The sequence below is a fragment of the Dermacentor andersoni genome, chromosome 5 (genome assembly GCF_023375885.2).
Source record: "Dermacentor andersoni chromosome 5, qqDerAnde1_hic_scaffold, whole genome shotgun sequence".
NCBI classification, from domain to species: domain Eukaryota; kingdom Metazoa; phylum Arthropoda; class Arachnida; order Ixodida; family Ixodidae; genus Dermacentor; species Dermacentor andersoni.
Genome location: NC_092818.1, coordinates 65,822,200 through 65,845,649, shown reverse-complemented (window position 1 = coordinate 65,845,649; position 23,450 = coordinate 65,822,200). Strand labels below are relative to the sequence as shown.

At 50.6% G+C, this 23,450-nt stretch overlaps 1 protein-coding gene across 1 annotated transcript in view; it reads right to left on the bottom strand.

The window, feature by feature from the left end:
- Positions 1–20,988, bottom strand: part of LOC126530733 (U-scoloptoxin(01)-Er1a-like) — a 41,146-nt gene extending 20,158 nt beyond the window's left edge. Inside the window, exon 1 of the mRNA XM_050178012.3 lies at positions 20,685–20,988. The gene's annotated coding sequence lies outside the window, so the exon portion shown is untranslated. The remainder of the gene's footprint in view (positions 1–20,684) is intronic.
- Between the last annotated feature and the right edge of the window lie 2,462 nt (positions 20,989–23,450).

Genomic DNA, 23,450 nt, shown 5'->3' with positions numbered 1-23,450 from the left:
GTATCGCTGTACCGTATCACGTAGCTGGCAAAAATGAAATTCTCTAGTGCAGCCAATGATCAATCGGTTACGCCCGGAACTATACACGGCTGCGCAAGGATACTGGCTGTGTACGCCTTGTGACTCGCGAGATGGAGTATAGACAATGGATATATGCGCGAACAGCAAGGTGTCAACGGTCACGTTTCTGCCCTCGCCGCTGCTCCCCCTGGAGCATATATATAGCCTCTCCCACGGTCGTCTCAGGATTTCTCGGGCCAAGGTTACGCCCCCTGCTCTGCGCGTTCCGGGCATGCGCTCATGACAGTTTGGCGACATTCCTCCCTACCGATGCTGCCGCTGTTGGCTTCCTGCAGCGCCAAGCCGCCGCTCCGTAGCTCGGGAACAGCGCACGCTGTGGTCCGGCCAGTGGAATGCGCTTCCTCTCTCCGGCCGCAGCCTCGCTTAATTGGAACCCGCCGGAAGGCCTTGCCGCCGCTAACAAAGGTGCTCACGACTACGCGGCGACGGTACCGTTAGCGTCGCCGCCCGGAGCGATGCGCTATCGGCTAGATCGACCGGCGAGGAAGAAGAAGCTCGCTGACCCTGGACCGGGAAGCGTGATTCTGATGGCCCTATTTTGTAAGAGCCTCCCCGCGCCCCGAGCGGCGACCAGCCTTGCCGTCCTCAACAAACGAGCTGGGCCTCGAGTCGCGTCCTCGGAACCGAATGCGCGTCGGTGTCCGACGATCCGCTGATTACGCCTCCCACCGTGTTGCTTTCCTTCTCGCCCTGTTTCTACCTCCTCGCCTGTGTAGGGGACTGCGTTTGAGTGCCAAATGTGACGAATGCGCGCCCTTTCTTTTCGCTTTTTTTTTTCTGGGGTTAATGGAAAGCCGCACTCTAATCACGACATCACATGGGGCAACCGCGTAAGTGAAACGCGGAAGCCTTCCTTCATTTTTCAGACGTGCTTTCAGTTTCCTTTGGTCCTTGTTTGTTTTGTTCTATGTTCGCTTTTTGTTTCTGGATATTTCTTTCCTTCTTTCTCATCAAATTGGCAGAAAGTGGGTCAATGCGAAGCATCGGCACCGTGCGCTTGAGGAAACGGCGACGGATACGCATAGCTGGCCTGCGGCGATCGTCGACGATCATGCGAGCCGGAGGAAATGATTCGCTTCGAGGAGACGTTCTCTCGCCATTATCGGAAAGTAATGAGTGTACTGTACGTGCACGTCTTTCTGTTTCTTCGGAATACGATTGCATAACTGACGCCAGGGAATGCACGGGACTGCGTTAAGTGGCGAGGGACAGCTGCCATTAATGACGCCTTCTGCTTCGCCTTTTCGTACCGCGCATGCACGACGTGCGAGCGGTAGTTTCGGCATTAAGTGATGCTTCGTGTTGGCCAAGTTAACGCTCGGCGAAAAGAGGCAGGCAAGCTCTCCGATATGCGCGTGTCTTAGAATTTATACGTCACTTCTTTTCTTTCTTCTTTTCTTTTTTTGTTTGCGTGCGTATGCACTGCTAGGCACCTCCTGTGAATAGTGACGTGCCTGGCCAGTGGAAAAATGGCGGAGGACTTCTTTTACTTGAGATTATGGAGTCGCAATCGTAAGGCACTTATGGCTGTCAGATGCGTTTGTGAAATACCGAACGAGAAGAAATGGAACCTAGGGCACCGATTTTTATTAGTCGAACCCATATGAAGCCAGCAGCTTCCTCTTCTCGCCTCTACCTATTGGCCCATTATGCCATTCTCACTAAACGGTATACAGCGAAAACTTCATTTTTAATGAGTCCCTTGAAGGCCATATTTGCAGCGGAGGGACTGGAGTGAGTCTATCGGAAGAGCAGACGTGAAGTCCGCCACGCTTTCGGTCAACCACATGTGGGGATGCGTTCGCCGATGTGCAGGTCTGGTCGTTTGCCCGAAAGTACCCTAACCGACCGTGGGTGATGGTTGCAGAGAACGAGGGAACTGATAGCTACAAAATAATTGGGACTAATTAAGTGTTGAGAATCTTGCTCCTGCCCAATGTATATAGAATGGGTTCGAGACGCTCTTCGCACGTATGTTGCTTACTTAATGGCACCGCTTTAGCCAATCACGTGGCCGCAATGATTATATTGAACCCATATATAGAGTAATAACGAAGCAATGCTTCATGTAGATTCGTCGCCCGACAGGCAGAGGAAGGGCGCGTGCAAGCTCTCCTCGACGTGTCTCGTTTATAACGCAATGCATCACTCGACTGTCACACACAAGCGCGCGTAGTTCTGCCGTATTTAGGGGATTTGCGTAGGCACATTTGCATATTTAAGCCTCATCGAGGGACTTCCTATGCCTGCCGCATTTCCGAAGCGATGCCCCCCCCTCCTTCCCCGGGTCAGCAACTACTCCTTATGCACAAGCGCGAGACGTCGGATACGCGAAGACGCACCGATCCATCCGTCTGGCTGGAAGCTGATTACATACATTTCTCTCAGTCTCCGTACCGCACTGCGGCTCAGCATACTACGGCGTTTGCGCCGAGCATGCCAAAAGCAACGGGGCCGCACCTCTCCAACAGCCAAGTGGGTTTATGTGGGCGAGCGAGGGGGGAAGGGGCTCTCGGTAACGGCGCTGGGCAGCGCGGCAGCGCAGCTCAGCGTAGTGCCACATTATCGCGGAGCGAACGCGACGTCCCGCTCACGTCCACGGCTGAAAAGGCGGCCCGCGGTAGCCGCCGTGACCCCCAGCGACCCCTTCGGAAGCGCCGAGCAGAGGCCTCCGCCGGCATTCGACCGTTCCCGACGCGTCGGCCACGAGAGCCCCCGAGGCACGGGGCCGACGCGGCGCGGCAGTATGGCGTCAGGCGCTTCGCAAGCTTTACAGGCTGCCACGGGCTGCGATCGGCTAGCGATACGAGTGGCACGGCGGCTTTCGTCCGGCTGGCCTGGACGCGCGATGATCGTCCCCTCCGGCTAGCCGAACGCGCGCCGCTTCCTGACGCCGGTGGTCATTTTTTTCTCGCTTGGACGCGGTCCCGCTGGGACGCAGAAGAGCGAAACCGTCCCTCATTTCGCCGTTCTGCCAATCTTCTCCTCGTCCGCTACCCTCGTTCCGCGTTCGGTAATCGCGACGACGCGCTTTCACGGGACTCGCTGTCGAGCTGCTTTGCCACCACCGGCTGCCCCTTCCCCCAGTCGGGAGATCCGTGGAGGGGCAGGGGCGTGGGCGGATGCCCACGCCCCTGCCCCGGTGGGCCTGCCCCGGTGGGCCTGCCCCGGTGGAGTGCACCCTGCCCCGGTGGAGTGCCCCGGTGGGCCTAGCTAGCGCTGTCGCAATGACGGGGCCGGGACGGCTGGCGCCGGTTTCGACACTCTAGCGATGGTGTCCAGCATCACATCGCGTGGCTCGTACGTTAACGCTGTCCATTTCTTTTGTTGTTTCTTTCGGTGCTGCAATGAAATCAGGAGGATGAGCCAATAAGGTTTTGCTTTTCATCATGTCATCTTCTTTATCTCCACTGCAGGAAGAAGACCTGTTTATCTGCCAGCTGATATCACCCTATCTCCGAGAATTTTCTAATTTCATCACACCACCTAGTTTTCTGCCTTCCCCAACCAGGCTTCCCTTCTCTTGGCACCGATTGTGTAACTCTAACAGATCACCGGTTATCTGCTCTACGCATTACACGCGTTATGGGCAACGTTTGTAACTGAGCGTGTACTGTGTGTTTTCATCTTCAGATGTAGCATATTCCTTGATCAATGGTCTTGCTGCCATTGTTGGGAAGGCGAAAGACTTCCAGCTTGTTTAAGCGGTCAGCACGAGCAAATCGTTCATTCCCTTTTACGGGTGAGAACAATGTTGTTGCAATAACCAAAAAGCGCAATTGCAGTTTCACGCATTGCGCCCATCAAAGTGACCCTAAAGCTGTCTAAAAATTGCAGCCATAAGGCCTGCATTTGATGCACCTGGAGTATACCAGCTTACATCATGCAAACAAACATGTGAGTGTCACCACTTGAAAGGTTTAGACCGGCCCTCTAGCAGGAAAAAGATGTTGAACGACGCCTTGAGGCGTAATCCGCGATCGGCGGGTAAGTGCCCCTCTGACAACTGAACTACATTCTGTAAAGGACAGGCATGCAAGGACAGCATTCAAGCGTTGCAGGACGCTGAAACACTTAAGACATTTAACGGTTCTACTTGACACGCTTTATCTGTCTTGAATGACCTTGACTCCGGCTACACCGCTCATATACGCGAATATATTGTTTTGCACTGAGGAAAGCTTCGAATGCCAACTGCCGACAACGTACAGATAGGTCCATTGTTAAAGAGAACGCGCACACAGCTGGCTGTCTTATTGATGACGATGCAGTCGCCGCTGCCCGCCTAAGTGCTGTCGATGCACTGCGCAGGTTTTGATGGATGGATGTTATGAGCGTCCCCTTTGGAACGGGGCGGGGGATTGCGCCACCAAGCTCTTGCTATTATACTGCCTAATGTCCTACCTAAGTTAAACAATAAAAAATAAAAAACACTATGAACTCCCACACCCAAATTTTCTGATCCCCTATTGCTAACTGTGCTTTTGTACGTCTCCGTTTTTTGTCGTTTCCCTACTTTAGAGACTAGAGCCAGCGCCATCTGTCGCGTGGCGTCTGCACTCAAAGCTGAGCGTTTCCAGACTTGGCAAAGAGAGAATAATCCGCTCATAGCGTTCCCTTCATGGTTCCCTCTAACAATTGACGTCACGACTACACGTGCGATCCTCTCGTTTCGTATGCAGTGACTCCATTATTCGTATTGTGCGAGACAATCGTCGCGCAGCTTTCCTCCGAACAGATTTTGTTCCTCATTTTTTACCGCTCCTCGCTCCTATTTTGACCGACGTTTCGCTCGAATTGAACGCAACGGACGTTAAAAATAACCGCTCCAGTTTTGGGCATTGCGGGCGAGGCTGCGCGCGGCACTCTGATATCGGGCACGGTGAGAAAGAATAAAATATCTGTGCCAGCGGTGCTGACCGCGTGTGGAACGATCAACATCAAACAACTCCAGCCAGTACGCTCGTATCGGCTCGCCTCGCGTTGACCCAACCTGCACACAGCTTCCTCGAACGAGAAACTCCCGACCCTCGCGAGTTAGTTCCGGTTCGCTGCTTGTCATCGTGCGTCCACGAGTCAAAGGTTGACGACGTGCTATAATATTGCATATCAGACGTGCGAAGGCGCGCTTGTCAAAACTCCACGAACCACGACGCGACGGGAGCCGTCGAAAGTGCACTGACGTGCTGTTTTCTTTGTCCACTTTGTTAATTCGCTGACAGCGTTCGTCATTCTCGCGGGCCACTAGTAAACGGGGCCCCCAAACACAAGGTTGTACTATTGAAATAAATCTGTTCTTACGTGTACACTCAACCGACACATTTCGCATTTCCTTATTGATTCAAGCGTCGCTTCCGTTACAACAAGAGAATAGGCGAATCGGTGGCGCTGACGAATCCAGAGACCCGTTCATCACAATCCCAATGATTCCTACTAAGACTTCTGCTGCGGATTTCGTTTTCTTAAATGTACGTCTAGACGTCTACCGAATATGTGGTACAGCTTCCGTCTTACTTAACACGAACACGCATTAAGCGGTCTTTAGTTTCTCCACTATGTGGTGCTGGAGATTCCTATTTAGTATGCCCTCAAAGTGCCAGCTTAATGTGCGTCTTTTTCAATGCCTTCCACGCTACTTGAACTCAGGCTGCCTACAGCCTGCGTTTGCTGAAGGTAGGCCGCAATTGGTTGTTCGGGTTACGTTGTTTCTTTCTGCGCCCGTACCTCGTCGTACAGCTTCGGCTACGGGAACAAGACTGATTGTGCACACTAATGCGCTGGGAGGTTCCCTTACAAAAACTCATTGGTACATACGCATATGCCTTCTCTCTCTTTTTCCAACAGAGCTACAGGAAGAGGTGGCCGCACTCTGCTGTTTTGTATTGCAAGACTTTCATTGTAGGAGGCTATGGTTGTGTCGCTCCGGCACCTCCGCGTTAGAGGCGTGTGTTGCTGATGGCGTTCGTTTAAAGGCTCTCTCAATTCCATGTCCTTGGTTAGATCGGGCCCCATAGCGAGGCGTTTGAGTAGGTGTTGTCTTGGCAGGCGGCAAGTTATACAGTAAGTGCGATACGCGCATTTGGAAGAGAAAGTATAGCAACCACGCATGCAAAACAGGCCCCCGCCGCTTTCACCTAGCCCTAGCCAAAAAGCCGTGCGTTATCTAGCGCCTTGTTTATTCTGCGAGCGTTGTTGCTTGGAGATGATTACTGGATGACTTCGGTGGTTCTCCACATTCGCAAACCCTGAGAGAGAGAGAGAGAGAGAGAGAGACGAAGAGGGAAAGTTATGGAGGTAATAAAGGACGTGCCCGGTTGGCTACACTATCCTTGGGGAGGGGGAAAGGGTAACAGAAGCAGTAGCGACTAGCAAAATATTATGTTTGACACCATGGGAAACTAACTTAAAAGTCGCCAGAAAGCATTATTTCTTCCATGGGATAACCCTGAATATCGTGCGCCTTAAAGGGGGATTTAAACGCAGAAGAATAATTTGCGGTGCCGTCCATTCTGGAGTTCAACTCTGACCTTCTCAATTTTTCGCCACACTCTAGACGCAAGGAAATTCGCACCAGCGATAGTTCTGTAGTCACATCAACGTTGGCGACGCCAGCGACACGGACTTCAAAACAAAATAATAATACATATGGAACGCACTGAACACCAAGAGACGCGCCGTTTTTTCATCGTTCACGCAGCTAGCACGGGCCCTGGACTAAACAGGCTCCTCCCTCGGAAGACATTCGCCTTCCCTTAGCACAATAAAGGTTTCTCTCTTTCTCTTTCTCTCTCTCTCTGAGCGCGCTGCTGCAACCCTCGTCAAGCCGACGACAGATGTGGAACGCGGGAATGACCCTGCTTCCGGGTTCCATGATGACCTTTGTCTGGTCACTCGTTGCATGGCCATGGTAGCTGAACGATAGCAGCGTCATCGTTCTCTTGCTCGTGAACCGATTTCTTGCTGTCACAGGCATAAACACAACCTGTGTTTCCCCTGGCATTAAGCAAACACGCACGTATCCGCAATTTTTCGTTTTCAATACGGTGAGCAGGTGTACTGGAAATCTCCCGGCGATTGTATGTACGTTTTTATTGGCTCTTCTTAGCGTTCATTACGACCTGAACTGTGCAGTCGAGTACCGGTGCAGACCCTCGGGGTGCATTCTTAGATTAGAGAGAATGCAATTAAATTGAAAAAAAAAGTTATTGTGGAAGTTCATGGCACATTGGTTTATGTTAGGGGAAATAGCTAAAATTATTTCCATAGTACAAATCTCACAGCGACCGCAGGACCCACGTAACGTTTGCTTGCGGCGGATGGGAACTCCCTTGTTTACACCATGACTCATTAGCACCGTAGAGTGCTCGAGTGGCATCTAGAGCGGCGCAACACCACGTGAGATGCTTCATTAGGAGATTTATCCTAAAGTTCGACGAAAACTTGTTTGGTCAGGGAACGTGAAGATTAAGAATCACGAGCATTGAACAAGTCAAGATGAAGAAAAAAGAAAAACGGAATTTTCACAGCTCATGCGAGTTCCTCCGTTGTCGAGGACGAAGTGTGACTATGGAATCGCACGGACTCCGAAAGGTCTCTTTTTTTTTTCACTTTGGCTTCTCCAGTGATCGGAACGTCTTCGAGGTGCTTCACTGTAGAGTAGGCGCCCGCGTTGCTAGTCCGGCATGCAGTGAGAAGTGATAACCTTTTCAGATTAGAAAGCGTTGCTTGCTGCGACACGACAAAGAGCCGCAGATTCTTCAAGGCTCACCGTGCTGCCCCCCCACCTTTCCCACCGCAGGAACCCAGCGACGGCGAGGTGTGGGCGCTTGGCATCCGGACGCCCACCACGTGTTGGGCGACGCAATGCTCGCAGGTCGCCCGCTTCGCCTCTTTGTTCGCCAAGGCCTCCCGTTGTTACGGAGAAGCGGGTCGGTATCACCGCGCGCAGAGATGGGAAAGAGGCCGCCTTGAATTGCGCCGAGGTCGCGGGCACGCGTCTGTCTGTCTTGCAGTGAGATTGCGTGTTCCGCGCGATTGTCTTTCGAGAGTATATGGCACGTCACCTGGATTTTTTTTTTTCAATCGAAGCGTGTGCGCGTCACTGTTCGGGACAGCGGAATCGAACGGCCACGCTATAGCAGTATGCGCAGCGGTACCCACGAAAGTTCGACAACAGGTACAGTTTGGTGAGGCACGTTAAGGAAGCAATGTTGTACTTCACATGGCTTCGTGAATGTAGTGTTCAAGGACGGAGGTCTTTTAAGGGTGCCTAGAATGGCGACAAACTCGAGCCACCTTTCGTGCAAGATTGCTTTGTCGAAACGATATTATTGCATTGGTTGTGATGTAACACCCGTCATTCAAATCGGCGGCTTATGCCTCAGGCATGCATAGTGGCATCAGTCATAATGTAATCACGTCTGTTTAGGGATGCCGATTGATTGATTGATTGATTGATTGATTGATTGATTGATTGATTGATTGATTGATTGATTGATTGATTGATTGGGTGTGTCTAACGTTCCAAAACAACGCAGCGACTACGATAGATGACGTTGTGGAGACCTGCAGAATGATTTTGACGATCCTTGGGTCCTTTATCTCGCACGCTGTCAGGCTTGTAGTCGCCACGACAAGGAATCGCACCCGCGACCCCGTATAAAACAGCAAAACTCCAAAGCCACTAAGCCACCACGACTGGTCTCAACGAATTTCGTACGTCTACGCGGCCTTTAAGCTGCTCGGTGCAGGTTGGTAGTTCAAAGGCTATTTCGATACTTTCCTGTGTATTACAGCACCGAAAGCGATACCGATTAAACAGCTCCAAATGGACGTTGTGGCCTTCGCTTCAATTTGAAGCTATTTAAAGAACATCAGCGTCTTACTCACAGACATGGGACACGATCTACATAACGGTATCTTACCTGCCTTGTTTCGCTATCATCACACCTTACAAAAAGCTTTAGCGCACATTAATAAAAAGGCCTAAATCTGTGTCTCGTACAGCGCCGCTTTAAGGCTGTACACTACGTACGTGGGCAGAATATGAAATACGGGAGCGGATCTCACGGTCTAGAGCTGAATTTTAATCAGCTCAAATGTCGACTGAACGAGGCAGCTCAAGTTCGCGGAGACCACTCGGTCTCTGTCCAGTCGCCGTGCCAGGGACTGACGACATTGGACTGCTAATAGTGGTTTTCCTTCTCGAGAGATATTCGTGTGAGCTAGAGTTCCGGAAGCTGGCACGGATAGCGAACGTAAGTATCTTCATCGCGGTGTTTTGAAACGCGCTAGTGGCTTTTCTATTCGGCCCAAGTATAATTGTTGCGAATGATCTGTAACTCTCTCTGGGGCGAACGTTGGAGTCATCAAGTGCCAAGTGTTGTAAAGAACAGCCGGCTACCCATATATCTCTCCGATTCACTTATCAGGCGATTTTCTATGATTTCCGGGGAAGAGGCCACTCTTTTTTTACACTCTTCCAAGTGAGGATTGAAAATGTTGTGAATTTCAAAGGGTGCAAGACTGCACTGATTCGGCATCGCATTCATAGTTCTTCAGCTGACCAGCGTTTCTTTCAAACAGTTCTTCAGATTCTGCAACGACGAACCAATGATTGGTGACCAGACCTATTTACGTTTGTTGGCTTTGAACCCGCGGAACAATTTTCGGCATGGGACATTGTTAAATAAATGTTCATGTTTGTCGTGGCATGTGTACTCAACGCGAATAGAAGTCATGTGATTCATGACAACACCACCACACAAATAAAATAAGAAAAAAGGGGCTTTTTTGTTTCTGTTCTCCTGCTGTCCTTGTTTGCAGGCCTGCTTTTTCCATGCCACAAGTTTCCTACTAGCCTTGTCGACTTTCTCTACTAGAGGTGTCGTATGGAAGCTTTCAACGCTTTTCCTTTTCTCGATCCATAAGTTTCGTCGTCCAAAATGGCAGGCCACGTGCACTGGTTATATATATATATATATATATATATATATATATATATATATATATAAACGTGGAGCGGCAGTCGAAGTAGTCTGCTAAGCGTTGCTGCACAAGACGCAATGTGGTAGCAGCAAAATGACCGAAAGAGGAAAAAAAAAACACGATCCGTAAAGGGGGGATTACGCTTTAACCAAAGGTAATAGTAAACGCATTCGTAACTGCGACCTTGTGTACGACGGCCGTTCCTTACAAGCGACCTCCGAAACGTCCCTCCGTATCCAAATTTTTCGAAGGAAGAGCAACAAGAAGTCAGATACGGATACAGCAGATGCAGCAGTGTAAAAAATCGGCTGTTACGGCGCTGCCTTCTACGTGTGATCATTCCTCGCGTTCTCACCGCGACGAATTGGCACGAAAATAACAGGATTGGAAAACAGCACGAACGTGTTTTCGAGGCAAACAGGCTTTCATTCTCGAGATACCGAAAGCGATGCATAAGTTGCAAGCTTCCCAAGACGAACGCGTACATACAAGCACTAAGGCTGAGCTAAACGGAAAGTGCAGAAGAAAAAAAAAAGAGGCAAAGAGCCTTTGGAAATATGGGATGTAGCCTGCGCATTCAACTCTACGTAAAATGTCGAACAGTTCGATCCCAATCGTATGAAGCGAACAGGCGATGAAGTCGAGGAAAACATACGGGAAATTAACAGTGGTTTTCCTTATACAGATGTGCTTACTGTTTCTGCCGTAAAATAAAGCGATGGTTAATTCAAAATCACAACTAAAAACTACAGTTGGTTTCATATGATTGTGACCTAAAAGAAAGAAAAGCTGAGCCCTTGGTTCTTCTTATCATTTACAACAGTTCTATGCGAGTTGATGGTTGCATTTAATTGCCTCCTGTTTAGGTTGTGACCTGCTTCAGGGTCTAACACACTTGATAAGTAGCGTTTGGGAAGAGCAGTTGACCACAGCTCTTGAGGCGCTAGGTCCGCCTGCACTAGGCAAACATTGTATACGGTGCTTACATGAACAAGGTGCCGGGTGCAAGTGGCTGTGCTACAATTTTAATTTGATTCCATATTTTTATGGCCTATCATATTTGCTGCACAAATTATGTGTTTTGAGACGTGCAATGTGCCAGTATCAACATTCCGTGAACTACGCGTTAGTACGTTCTCACTCTTCAGACTTTATCTTAATATTAAGTTGTTAGTTTGTTTGTTTGTTTGTTCATTTGCATGATTGTTTGTTTGTTCATCTGTATCATTGTTTGAACCGGCGTGCCTTTGTTCGATATGCACTGCTTGCTTAAGCGAGGTGTAGCCTGCATCAAACCCGAGGCGAGAACCTCTCCTACGCAAGCACATTTATTGTAAGCCTCCTCCTCCACTTGTACGACCTGACGCACAAACTTGGATCGCTGAATTTACTATCAAGTGCCTGTGGTGTTCCCTAACTTCATCAATGTCGGACTGTGGTGCGCGCGATAAAATGACGTCATAATAACCACAAGCCGGCATCCAAATTTCCAACTCACCTCCCCCTCCCCTCCGGTCCACACTGCCGCCGCAAGACTTACGGGAGTGCGGCTGCGGGCGGTCTCAACGTGTTGGCTTTGTTTCGCAAAAAAATAAGAACTCTCCCACGCTGCCGAAAAAAAAAAAAAAAAGTGAGGCAATGAATGAACGAACGCATACGCCACGAGTCCGAGCGCGCTGCTCAGCGGTGCCCGGCGTGAAAACAAAGGGCAAGGAAACAGAGGAGCGATCCGCACGTGATCAGTCAGCGGAATGAGCTCGCGAGCGCCGCGCAGACGACGCCTCGTGAATCGGATACCCGGAAATGACACGCGCGGTGAACCGCACGCATTGAGCGGTGCGCGTCCGCAGCGCGGGCGGCGATTACGCGCCCGCTGGGCGTTTCTCTGACAATGATACCTGTGGCCCGACGCGGGCCGACGCCGCAGGAACGTGCGCAAGTGCGTGTGTGCGGGTTGTGTGTGACCCTGCCATTAGAGATCGAGGTAAGCCCACCCGCGCGCGCACTGGTGTGTCATCGCATTCACGACGACAACTTACACTGCTCTTTGCTGATGGAGGAAGGGGGGGGGGCTGAAGCGCCGGAGGTTGCGCAACCGCGTGTGAGCGCGCGCTGCCTCCTCGGGAGAGCAGAAACAGAGAAACGCGTGGTTCCTGACGGTTTTTTTCTTTGTTCATTCGTTTTGTGTTGTTGTTGTTTCGCTTCTACTGATGTCCTTACACCAGCGACGCACGGCGCCTACGCGCGACAAGCGAGAGTTTGCAGCGACGGCTTTTAGAATGCATTATAAGAGCGTAGGTGCATGTTCCTGCCCTTCGTCTGTTTAGACGTGTGGAGAAACCTATAGTGCCGTCGTACTCTGTGGCGAACCGTTCTACTTTTTCGTTCTTCTGGTCCTTCCTAATTGGCCCACACGAAGCCGTGCCCCCGTCTGTCACCCGTAGTGACTAGTTGGTGGGACACATCATTTACATGAATTGAATTAGAAGAAAAAGCACTTCTGACCCATTATTCGTTACGACTAATTCCAGCATTAATTTCTCTCTCTTTCGTTCTTAGTTAATAGATCAAACACCGCCGCGGTGTCCTAACCACTGGGCGTCGCTCTGGCCCTATCCTCCAAACTAGGTATGCGTCACTATGACGCAAAGGCTATGCACTAAAGATGCCTTATTATGCCAAACATAACAGATCTCTTTTTTTTTTTCGAATAGCCACTGACGATCCTGTTACGAAAAATATAGAAGACGGCTGCCCGACGATCAGTCTGACGCTGGCTACTTAATTCAAGCTGCCATGAAGAATGAATTTATTTGCCTTTATATATAAAAAAAAAACTTGAGTGGCTCTATAACGTTGTAGAGCGCTTTGGGCACGTATACGACATCTCTCTGCCAACTCTTTTTCACTGAGGCCCTGCATTAGCAGCATTTTAAAGCCCCACTGCACGCCGCCGCGTTTGTCGACGAGTCACCGCAAGCTGAGCAAGGGGAAGCGGACCAATTAGAGACGCTGGCACCACCCTCCTCGTGCGGTTATTTAGTTTCACTGTGCCAGCTCGGCTCTACCGAGGTTCTATCCGCTCTTCTGCGCGCTGTTCGCCTCTCGTCAGCCAATCAGATACGTAAAACATGTCACGGTAGCAGAACGCTACTTGGTTTGAAACCAAAGTCGCCGGCTGTTTCTCAACTCCACCTCCTCCTACAAACGAGGAGTGTGTTTGATTAGCCTGTTCGTACAACGTTACGGGTCACCACTCGTGCTTTCGCAAGCGGTTACGTAAATTTGATGTCAGGAGTTTGGAATCAAATTAGAATGAAATAGCTTTACGTTATGACGTCCAAGGTTTCCTTAGAACGCAAGCTGCACAGTTAACAGAAACAATTGTCCTTGTCAGGCAATCAAGCCCAACACCACTGCATTCCTAAAGTAGTCCTTCTACAACCAGAGATAAGCCGAAGTTTATCCAGCCGGCAATTAGTAGCGAGAGAGAGAGATTAGTTCGCGTGAGCGAACTAATCGGCAACTACCTGCTACCTGTGTTTGCTACACAGGTAGCAGCAGGTGTAGTTAAGCAGGTGTTTTGCTACCTGCTTAGCTAACCTGGTGGAGCGATCGCTTCGCAAAGGCCATGGCTTCGACTTTGATTCCTCCCACCGGAGCAGGACAAAATTTGCTTCAATTGAGAAGGTTCGCTCTCGAGGAATTCTTAAGTGTGGCAATTACAGATTCCTGCTACAAGCTAAAACGTGAGAGGAAAAACGAGAGAACGCCATAGCAGAACTAACTTGCCAAGCTGAAAAGTCTGTGCCTACTTTCGCACTCGTAATGCCTTGACTATGGCAAGGGATCTTGTCGGAAAATTGGCATTGGGCGGAGTCTCCTCTCTTCATTGATCGCCTTCAGCTGCTTCAATTTACGTCCTACCGTGCAGGTATTTTGATACGTGCCTTATCCAGTCTGGCTTAATTCGAGTGCGCAATTTTGAATGGGCTCTTTCTGGCCACATTGAAGATTCTGGCGCCGGTGTGGCGTATACATTTTAGGGTCGATTAGATCTCGATTTCTGGCTGGAACTTTCATACATATTAATAGAGGCTTGGCGCCCACAGTAACAAGCCTTGCGATCGCACTTGCATCCAACACAGATAAAAAGCTCAGTGTTGGCACGCGCTTGCACCCGACTCTGCCGTTCTGCTCCTTTGCTCAGGCACGAAACGTTTGGCTTCTCTGCAGCTCGTCCAGACATCGTGTTGTCTCAAGGGAAGCTCGCTATTTGCAGACGCAACACCGTCCCGCAAGCAGTGCCGGTGCTTACCTTCCTTCCGCATGAATGGAGGCTCGCCCCGGCAGGCGACCTTAACTCACGCAAAAACGTGAGAGGCCCAACTGCGGTCGCTTACTGCAACGAAAGGGGAGCGTTCCCGTGTTTCTTTCTTCCGCGCGCACAGATAAGAAAGGCAAGAGACATTAAAGCGGCGGTCCCTTTCTTTGCTGACGGTGCCCCGGGGTAAGACCGCAACTGCGTGTTCTTCCGTAACCGATAGCCATCGAAGTTCGCGGGCGCGACCGCGTAGCGAGAACGGGCGTCTTTCAAGGGTGGCATTGTTCGTCGATTGCCTGACCTCGAACTTGCACCCCCCCCCCCTTCTTTTTTGTCTTTCCTTTTTTGTTTGTTTGTGTGTGTTCTTCGAGTCTAGCGTGTGTGTGTGCCTTTCACCGTTTCGTGTCGCAAGAGAAAGTGCGCTCTTTGAGCTGATTGAAATGGACCACGCTGTACGTGGATCCTTTTGCTTTTGTTAACACCTGACGGCTGCCCGCGGCAATGGCGGTAAATGCGAACGTTGTTTCCGGTATGCGCCTGCGGGTGTCGCCCAACAAACCCTGTGCGAGCAAAGGTTCGTCTTCAATTGAATGTAAGCGTTGTTAGTAGTGTTATGCGCGTGTGTGCATTGTGCGTGGCGTTGTACCAACAAATCAGTTCTGTTGGTTGCTTTAAATTGTCGCGCTTGTGCCATGGGAGACAGTTTCACCTGTTCGCGAGAAATGTAAGGAGGTGAAAAATGTTTGACGTTACCTTGGACTACGCAATTTTGGTTAACGCATTAATGAGTGATACTCTGGTTATGCATATCGCGCTTCTCAACTTTCTGTAACATGGAAGGGCCACTCACTGTCATGCTTCAGCAACACAGAGACATAATTTTTAAACTGAAGTGCCAGAAAGAAGCTGACATTTTTAAACAAACCAATCACGTCGCCAGTACGTTTGAAAGCGTATTTCGACTCCAAGTACCGCTCGCGCAACTTGCAAGAAAGCCTTTCTCTTCCTTTTTTCTTCGCCCAATGTGTCTCCATCTTTACAAAAGTTTTGCAAGCATCGCTGCAGTCGATATCTCAAGTTAAAGGAGGGCCCGTCTCTCGGCTATGGCATTATCTGTCTAAGCACAAAGACAGCAATTGAATTAAGGGCTCCACCGGGCTGCATTTCGTTCACGGCAGAACACAAAAAAAGAAAAACCGCTCGTCTAGTGAGCTTTCGGTGCACGTAAGAAAGCCCCGGATGACCAAAACTTGTCCAGACCCCTCCTCTGCTTCCCTCCGCTCCATTTTCCCAACACCTCTTTACTACATCGTCTCTCACGGCCACGTTGTGATGAAAAACCAGATAGCGTAAAAAAAAAAAAAGCGAGTCTATGCTCCGTATTCTTTGAACAGCACCCACGTGCCAGGCTTGGTGGACCTCCGCGTATGCGCGTAAGGTGAAAGACCACGAGGAACGCGCACGGAAAATCCTTGCCTTCCTAACCGTCACGACTGGGCGCTTAGTATGCCGCGGACAATTCGTTCTCGCGAGCGCTCGCACGCCGGACGACGCTTTCTCAACGTCCGCGCAGTCGTGATTAACTCGTTCTACACGCGTACTTCGTGTACACGAACAGCTTTCTTTCTTGCTGCGGAAGCAAGGACGAGCTACCACAGCAATTCATTCCGTCCCGAACCGCGCATGTCGAGGAACGAGCCCCCTCGCGGTATTGCGAGGCAAAACAAGTAGGCGTCATCCCACCCACTCGGCGATCGCCGGGCGGTGTGGAGCGAAACGAAGCGAGCTGCAATGCACGGCGGATCGCGATCAGTGAGCGCTCTCACACGCGATCTATGGGCGCTTGGGATGCTTGTCACGTCGACATTGCGTGCAGGGCGTAACATGGGGAGGCCCTCGAGGTGTTGTGATTACCTTTCGCAAGACGATACGGACAGCTCATTCCTATTACTTGCATGCCCGAGAAAGGCGAGCGCCAGGTCTTCGCACGAACGTTTGTCTAATCTGTATTGCCTTCAAGCAGGAGCTCCTTTACACGCGGTAATTGTATCTCGCGACAGATTAGTGCTCACTTTCTGCTTCCGCTGCGTCTTTCAACGCTCGATATTTCTTTGTTTTTCTACGGCATAACAGGACGTTTTAGTGCACTAAAACGTCCTGTCGTCTAGAACGTCCTGCGTCTAGAACGTCTCTCTTCGAAGGAAGTGAAAGTTCGTGGCGTACTATACGTAGCGCGGTAAACTGCACTGCGCAGGAACAGACTGACACTGTGAACCCTCGATATGTCCCGATGTCTCGGTCTACTTTGGAGAAAACGGGACATATAGAGTTTGCACTGTTAGTTTGTTCCTGTGCAGTGAAGTTTACCGCGCTACGTATAGTACGCCACGAACTTTCACTTCCTTCGAAGAGAGACGTCCGCATCGAAATTCGAATGTGGAGGTAATTGAAAAGGCAGTGAAAGAATAATGTCGCCACCTTTCCTAGAGAAATAGCCACGAGTCTGTTATCGTCCGTTTCGTTTGCCCCCCAGCTCTGGAGGATGAAGTCGCGTAGTCAGTGTAGGCAGGCATGGTCATGACATAAGAGTGCTGCAACGCATGAACTTCTGAATGCATAAAACACACAAAAGTAAATCAATCACAGTGAGAAGCACAGCGGCTCACCACTCTGCCTCCGCTCTCGATTCAATCACCATGGCATGGAACGAATTCTGAACAAACGTACGTATGGATGTTTTTTTTTTTTCTTTTAAAGAGAAGGCAGTGTTGTGTCGCTGTCTTCTTGAAATAACAGAGTTAAAACTTAAATAAATTCTCGGGTTTCACGCACCAAATCTACGATTTGATTATAAGGCACGCCGTGCTGGGTACTACGGATTAGTTTTGACTCCCTGGAAATCTTTAACGTGCCCCAATGCACATGACCGCGGACGTTTTTGCATTTAGCCCCCATCGAAGTGCGGTCGCCGCGGCCGGGATTTCGATCCCGCGAGCTCGTGCTTTGCAGCTCCGCACCATGGCCGCTTGGCCACCACAGCAGGTAAACTATCAAATCTGCCATCCAATTTCTATGCTAATTTGAGTGCTACTACATATTTCCTGAACCTCGGCTAGACTGCACGTCACGGAAGGCAAGCCCGAGGTTATATTACGTGACCAAGCATAAACGTCTACAAATAGTCAACGAAAATAAGCCGTCATGGACTGGTACGCTACTCGTGCAGAAATTATTCACCATTATGAAGATAGATTCGAATATTCGTGCGAGGGGCGTCTCGGGGCGCTGGCCATCTGGTCGTCCGCCTTAATATCGCGCGCGCCGACGTTGGGGCTTCAGCATCTCGTCTCTGGGCTAGGCCAATTAATGGAAATTCAATAGCATTCCTCCGGATGCCCGACCTGGCGCAATTTCGCGTAAGTAAGTGGAGCCACTCCCGGGTGCCCCGGTCGGACACGCCTATGCACCGGCACCGGCTGCCGCCGTCGCGTTACCGCGCACCTCTCGACGCCGGCGATGGTCGGCCCTTTTTCTCACGTCAATCTCGCTTCGGAATTCTTTCAAGCCCGACCGCGCGGCGAGCCTTTCGTCTTGCGCGGCACGAGAAGCCTCGGGACTTTTTCGAACATCTCGAGATGCTGGGTGCGCAGGGAGAAGGGAGCCCCCACTCAGCTATGCAGCCCACACATGTTTGCGCTTCTAATCCATCGTGTTCCTTGGTGGCGTCTAGCCGCTGCGCTTCGCAAAGACGTGGACAAGCTCTCGTAGCCTCTCGGATAATATGACGGACAGCAGCCGTCCGAGTCAGGTGGCAGCGCCTCCCTTTTTTTTTTCCGCGTTCGTCACTCAGCGAAGCATGCCGAGGTGAGAGGAGGCGAGGTGCAGGCGCTAAGAGGCTCGCACTGTGCGTCAAAAAGAAAACAAAAGAAAACAAACGCGAGATAATAACAGACGAAGAGAAGACGAGGGACTTGGCGCAGGAGTTATGTCAGCGTGCGGCGAAGGCCGGGTTTGGGGTTACTTATAACCCGCGATGCCGCAGGGAACCCTGAGCTGCTCGCGCTTTGGGGCAGCTTAAAGGGACGCCCCGATGTAGCGCCGTCGCTGTCACAGCGCCGGAAGACGTAAGGCAGGAAGAACCAGTTTCGCTCATCTCTCAGGCCAGGGATTGCGGGGAACCAGTAAAGCGAGCTGGTCTCGCGACCGCTGCATGCAGTCGCTCGCGGGAAGGACGCCAGAGTGCTACTTCTCCCTCGCGCACGCGTGGTTTTGTTGCGGCGATACTGCGGGATTTAGTTGCGTCGTTGATAAGGGCCGGGAGAGAGCCGGAGAGACCGTGCCGCAAGTGACTAGAAGATACTAACACTGGTACCGTGTCGCACTGATTTTTATTTCCCGGCTTCGCTTAAGCTTTGTCATTCTTAATTAAATGCGGACCTAAGGAAGCTCCTTCGAGTGGTCCCTTTTTAAGAACAAGTTTCCGTATTAAATATATAGACGGCTGTCATGTTCATATAGGCTGTACTAGTACCGCTTGAAGTATCCAGTGCGTGCGAAATATCATGCAAGGTATTAGGCAAGGCATATGCATCAAGGTAAAGGCAAGGTAAACGGATCGGGTCACGTTTATATGTGAAGACGCCTGAAATGAGTTTCGCGAAACGATATGACCTCCACTACCTACAAGATAGATAATCTTAATGTAAGCGCTGAAACTCTTTCACTTTGTGTCTATGTAAGGTGTCTCGTTCAAATGTATCGAGAATTCTTTCACGGAAGAGAATAGCAGAGTCAAGTATCTTACTTCTATTGGAATATAAGATAACGAAGGAAATGCGAAAACCATAAGTGGCATTGCGAAATCACTTCGGGAAGTCCAGACTGATATATCTGTTCTATAGTGGAACAATATCTTCTACAAGCGGACACCGGCAAACTTCGCAGGCAACAGGATAATGGGCGATGGCGAAAATCAGTGACCATCTCCTGCTAAGAAGAAGAAACTGCGAGAAGCTAGCCGCTGATAAGTTTCGGAGAGTTATCAGCAATAAGTATGGCTCGCCCAGACAGGCCGCTCAAATCTATACCGAAGAAAGTGATCTGGCAATGTATACCTCGTCCTACAATTCGCCTGCTTTTCCAATACCCACAAGCACTATCTGCACATGACCCGCGAAGAGTCCACGGCAGCTGTAATAAATGGGTAGGTAAGCAAGCCTTCCAGGGTTAACGCGGAAAACATGTTTGCCTGGGAAGGTACCGTTCAGCTTACCAGCGTGGTTAATCACGATACACCGATGCATTTACAATCCACGCTACCTTTGACGTGTTCGTGATTATGCAAATGTATTGACTGAGGAAACAAACGACCTCAGCGTAACACCGCAACCAACCGACTCGGAAATGCTTTTATGCCGCGTTATACGTGCGGGCGATTCGTAGGCGCTGCCTAAGGAAGTTTAAATTAGGCGTAATCACGACAAGGGCTATCCTTCTTGCAACCTGCGAAGAGGTACGGGGTAGAAGCATTGCTCGCATATTCGGTGCCTGAACATGCTACATAGCGCGCATTGCCTTCTATGCTAAGACTCGTCGCGTACAATACGCTCTAAAGAATGCGAAGAAACAAAAATTATAGCGAAGTCGTAGCGTTATGAAGCGATTCACCCACTAAAACGGTTTACTAAGCCACGAATCTGAGTATCGCTCTTTTTCAGATTTGGACCCGCTGTGTTCCCAACTGTATGCTTTAGCTTATCCAGATCACCGTGCGCTACGACTTCCTGCCGCGAGAGCGTGCCTGGCCTGCTCACCACACTCGCGGTTCTTGTTACATTAGGTTCCTTTCCATTGCGACCCGTTGTCGTGCATGAAACAATGGCCAGTGCCAGTGACAAACGAAGCAGACTGTCGCGATGGTGTCTACGTCGGCTCGCTCAAGGCTCGTTTTCTACTCGTGGCAAAGGCCACGGGGCACTGTCAGACGCAAGCGCGGCCCACTTTGCATAACACGCGGACCTCTGATGGGCGACACGAGTAGGCAGCTCCCTTCGATAGGATGCTCGGCGCTCAGGGTCCAGCACACACACGGAACAACACGCGAAGTGGTGTCGGCCGAGCATCGATGGTGCACGCAGAGTCGGAGCCGTGGGAGCAAGGGTTGTGGAAGATGTATGTGAAGGTGGGTGGGCGGGTGGGTACGTTGACGAGGAGCCACAGTGGCTGCTTGCCTTGCAGGCGGCGATCGGACTTTAGGGGAGGTAGGTTCGGTGTCAGTGCGCGGTTGCCTCACCTTGTGGTGGCGGGGCTGCTACGAAGAAGATCCTCGGGGATGCACGGATGCTGGCTTGGGCGCGGAGGGGTATAGCTCGTCGAGTGTGTGCGTTGGTGGCGCAACGGCGGCGTAACAACCTTCTCCGAGCTGCGTCCGGGCTGGCTCTGAGGAGAAAGTCCTTTTGCGTGCGAAGTGGGCCACAAGAGACGAGCGCTTGTAACGGTGGTGGTGGCGGCGGTGGGGGGGCACGACCGGCAACGGGAGAAGAACACACGGAGCGGTGGAAAGTGAACACACACAAGAACCACCATTGGCAAGGCTGGATCTACCTTATATATTTCCACGCGGGTGGAGGAAGGCAAGGGTTGCCGGAGGACCAATGGGGTCCCGCACGCGCGTTGACCCTATGCCCCGCTTTCCTTCTTACCCTCGGCCGCCACCGCAGTTTCTCTTCTTCTGCTGTGCAGGTGACGGAGGAGGAGGAGGATGAAGAGAAGGACGAGATGATGCTGCTGCTGCTGCCGCTCCGCGCGCGCGCGCGCTTCGCGGGGCGGCCTTCACGCGTGCGGCGGCGGCGTCTCGTCGCCACCGTTATCCTACCGTGGGACGCTGATTTCGGCGCGACCGATGTGCCCCCCCCCCCCCCCCCCCCCCTTCTTGTGTACTTCCTCCGGCTTGCCCGCACACACTCTTGCTTTCGATCGAATCAGTGTTCCGCGTCGCTACCTGACGCCTCCGATTCGATGGCATTTCGATTTCGCCCCCGCCGACTATTCTCACTGTCACCTGAGGGTTTTCTTCTTGCTGTTTCAGATGGTGGTTCGTTAATGGCACTGCGGTATCGCGGGCGGATTTCCCAGCGTATGGAAATGCGGGGAGGTTCCAAATTTAGGCACGCAATTATCTGCTCCTTGCGAAGCGCACGTGGAGATGGGGCTATGTGTTAGCTCTCCTTCTCCTTACCGTTCTTATCGAGCAGACTCCTTGTTAGCGTTAGTTAGAAATCAACAGAGAGCCAGTAAGGATAACTATCGGTGCATATTTTGCGACAGGCACACTCCACGGCGCGTAACGGAGTGGTTTTCGCAGTGATGTCTCACATTGAGCTCCTTCAGGACAAGGATATGCTAACATGTTAACAGCGAACGATGGTGACGATAACTATTTCCTTTGTTCCAGCATCAAAGGCCCAAAGGCATTACATAAGGAGGGAGCTGTTATAAGGTAGTACGAAATATAGAAAAGCTTAATGTGACTTTCTAATGCAGTATGCATTAGAAGGGCACGGGAACGAAACTGGGCATTTTGTTTCCTGCTTAAATCCAACCATCCACTCCTTAAGCAGAGAGCTTATGGAGTCACCATTCAGCACTCTGTGCTTAGAAGTTCCGCGACCAAAATGCAATTCCTGTCGGGAGCCGGCCTTCACTGAAATGCACACCGTAGAAACTTTCCGGCTTTTATTCTAGTTTATTCCTTACTAATAAACGGTTAGAGGGTTCTGGTTTAGTCCTTACTACTTTGCATATTGGCTTCTTTCAAGAATTAAAACCCTACCGGGACGCATATAAGCCGACCTACCACTACAGTTCGTACAACGGCTTCTAGCTTTAGGCTTTCGGTACCCGGGCCTCGTGGTTCCTTCAAGTCGCGGTGGAAGAATTGCATGTCGAATGTTTCCGAAGGAAAAGCACCGGTTCGAATTTGACGTCAAAACAACTCCGCACATACCAACGTTTAGATAAATGTCAAGAATTCATTCATGGTTGAGCATAGGTTCCATTATAAATGAAGGCTGAAAAGCAGATTATGTTGCGCCGGATATTGGCAAGGAACGCGCTTGTCGGCTGGTGGTGCATATTGCGGAGAACAGTGCAGTTGATGTCAAGGCTTCTAGCCAGGCAGAGCTGTATAAATACATCATAAACGAAGAGGATTGTTGCTGGTCTGTAGTTGAAGTGCACGCAAGCGCAGCTAAATTATGAGGAGAATTAAGTAGTGGCTTTGTGTGCGTGAATCTGTTCTCTCTATCAACACGCCTGCTGAATGCGCCGCGGCATCCTCACTTTGCTTTGTTAGTCGTCGTCGTCGTCGTCGTCGTCGTCGTCGTCGTCGTCGTCGTCATCATCATCATCATCATCATCATCATCATCATCAGCCTGGTCACGCCCTCTGCAGGGCAAAGGCCTATTCCATACTTCTCCAGCTACCCCGGTCATGTACTGATTGTGGCCATCTCGTCCCTGCAAACTTCTTATTATCATCTGCCCACCTAACTTTCTGCCGCCCCCTGCTACACTTCCCTTCCCTTGGAATCCAGTCCGTAACTCTTAATGACCATCGGTTATCTTCCCTCCTCATTACATGTCCTGCCCATGCGCATTTCTTTTTCTTGATTTCAACTAAGATGTCATTAACTCGAGTTTGTTCCCTCACCCAATCTGCTCTTTTCTTATCCCTTAACGTTACACCCATCATTCTTCTTTCCATAGCTCGTTGCGTCATCCTCAATTTAAGTGGAACCCTTCGCCGTTGCGTTAGTCGTCACTGCTTGCTTATGAATGGTCAGTGGCCCATGTTAAGAGCACGAATATTATTCGAAGTACTGGCGCTGAACGCTGGAACGCTTTGATAAACACACACATATGTGTCGCTCCTGCAGCAGATCGTTTTGTTGTCTCACCAGCAGCCGATTTATTTCACCGCTATCACGACAAATCGTTTTTTAGCAATCTTAAGTCTTCAATGAGCTAAGCACACGTGAAACTTTTGCAAAATATTGCG